Source organism: Chelonoidis abingdonii, unplaced genomic scaffold (assembly GCF_003597395.2).
Source record: "Chelonoidis abingdonii isolate Lonesome George unplaced genomic scaffold, CheloAbing_2.0 scaffold0005, whole genome shotgun sequence".
NCBI lineage: Eukaryota > Metazoa > Chordata > Testudines > Testudinidae > Chelonoidis > Chelonoidis abingdonii.
Window position 1 is genome coordinate 326,655 of NW_027424266.1, and position 2,543 is coordinate 329,197.

Genomic DNA, 2,543 nt, shown 5'->3' on the forward strand with positions numbered 1-2,543 from the left:
AGTCAAAACCAGCTTAAGATGGAGTTAAGGTTGAGAATAAAAATGTCAGTAACTTAAGGGTAAAAATAGGTCTGTCAAGTAATTAAAAAGATTAATCCAAGTCCACTCAGTCCTACTTCAGCCAATGGCTCAGACAAACAAGTTTGGTTACAATTTGCAGGAGATAATGGTGCTCAAGTCTTGTTTACAATATCACCTGAAAGTGAGAACAAGTATTCACATGGCACTTTTGTAGCTGGCATTGAAAGGTATTTACATACCAGATATGCTAAACATTCATATTCCCCTTCATGATTTGGCTGCTATTCCAGAGGACATGCTTCCAGGCTGATGATGCTCATTAAAAAAAAAAAACCACATTACTTAAATTTGTGACTGAACTCCTTGGGGGAGAATTATATGTCTCCTGTTCTGTTTTACCCACATTCTGCCACATTTTTCATGTTATAGCAGTCTATGATGATGACCCAGCACATGTTGGTCATTTTAAGAACACTTTCACTGCAGATTTGACAAAACACAAAGAAGGTACCAACATGAGATTTGTAAAGATAGATACAGCACTCAATCCAAGGTTTAAAAGTCTGAGAGGGATGAGGTGTGGAGAAGACTTTCAGATGTCTTAAGAGCGACACTCAGATATGGAAACTACAGAGCCTGAACCACCAAAAAAGAAAATCAACCTTCTGTTGGTGGCATCTGACTCAGATGATGAAAATGAACATGCATATATGCACTCTGCTTTGGATTGTTATCGAACAGAACCCATCATCAGCATGGATGCATGTTCTCTGAAATGGTGGTTGAAGCATGAAGGCACATATTTATGTGCCAGATGCACTAAAGATTCATATCTTGCGATGCTGGCTACAACAGTGCCACGCAAACACCCGTTCTCACTTTCAGGTGACATTGTAAACAAGATGTGGACAGCATTATCTCCTGCAAATTGTAACCAAACTTGTTTGTCTGACCCATTGGCTGAAGTAGGACTGAGTGGACTTGGATTAATCTTTTTAATTGCTTGACAGTCCTATTTTTTTTTTATCCTTAAGTTACTGACATTATTCTCAACTTTAACTCCATTTTAAACTGGTTTTGTCTGAGAATGTGATGTGGACTCAGAGGTTCTTTTCTCTCAACTGCTTGTTTAGACAGCTAGCAAGAGATCTGGGGCAATGCCCCTTGGAAAAGAGAGGAAACACTGGAAACAGAAGCATCTGTGGCAGTTGGGAAAGACATGATAAGCAGCTGAGACTGAGGCAATTGGAGACAGAAGAAAGATACAGAAAATGTTGTGAGAGCAGAAGTAAGGTGGGAGAGAAACAGGCTAAGAACCTCACAACTTCCCAGGAGGTAAGTGACCCACATTTATCTACTAAAACTTTGTTCAGACCTTGCTAGTTCCATTGCAGGCCATTCACTACTGAATGTCAAATTCCCACGCAAGGTCTGAAAACTTACATTTCCAGCCAAGCTTGTTTCTAAGCCCTCTAATAAAGAGTCAATCAAGCACACACAGTGAGAACATCACATCATGCCAGTATGCCTGACCTGCAGGAACCTGCCTCACGGGAGGTGATGGCTAACTCGGTGGCACTAATTGTGGTTTTTGTGATATGAACCACGTCCATGGGGGAGCAGAGTTAGACTCCAAATTCATTTTACAGAAATCACAGTAACTCACTTGTGGGGGGAATTCTCATTCCCAGATTCCACTGTGGGGCTGGCACTGGACTCTCCAAAAGCAATACGGGGAAAGTGGTAAGTCAGCACAGGAAGCAAAAGGTTAATGTCTCTTGCGTCGCTCCTCCTTGCAGATCGCTGATGTCACCCTTTCCGTTTGGATCCCTTCGTGCGATAAAGCGTTTCCGGGCTACAGCACGCGCGGAACAGGCCACGCCAGAGCTGACGGGCCCAGCAGGCAGGCGGCGTAACGATCCTTCCTTGTCCCGACTGGGGGCCGGACCTAGGCCGCAGGCTGGCGGCTTCGCTGTATTTGTTCCGTACAGCGCTGCGCGCTGCGCAAACCCTAAGCGCCCCGGGGACGCGGCTCGTGCAGGCTGAGGGGGGGTCCCTCTCTGAGGGCCCAGCGAGCCCTGCGGTGCTTTGCTGCTAGGAAACGAGTCCCCGCCGCGCCTCAGGAACCCGCTCCCACCTGGACCGCGCCTGACAGGCTCAGCCCGGGCGCGCGGCGTCTCACCCCCCACACCCTGAGCGCCCCTCAACCGTCCGTCCACCCACCTGACTACTGCGCGCGCGCGCACGCACGACGCAACACGTTACGCGCCTACGTCGTGCGTCCGAATCAGTCAGTGACGTTACGGCCACGGCACCGTTTGAAGTTGGCGCGCAGGGCCCCCTCCCATGGTGCCCCGCGCGCCCACTCGCCGCTCCCCCTCCTCTCGCTCAGCTCCGGCGGCCGCGGCAGCCGGACTCGCGCAGGCGCACCGCGTTCGGCCGCCGCCATTTTGTGTCCGAAGCGACTGTGGAGCGATTAAACCGCGAGCTGGGGCTGAGCGCGAGCGGCGGCCGCGGCGGGG

General features: G+C 49.5%; 1 long non-coding RNA gene across 1 annotated transcript in view; it reads right to left on the reverse strand.

Moving 5' to 3' along the window:
* Positions 1-2,483, reverse strand: part of LOC142046006 (uncharacterized) — an 8,847-nt gene extending 6,364 nt beyond the window's left edge. The window contains exon 1 of the long non-coding RNA XR_012654930.1: positions 1,688-2,483. This is a non-coding gene — a long non-coding RNA (uncharacterized LOC142046006). The remainder of the gene's footprint in view (positions 1-1,687) is intronic.
* Between the last annotated feature and the right edge of the window lie 60 nt (positions 2,484-2,543).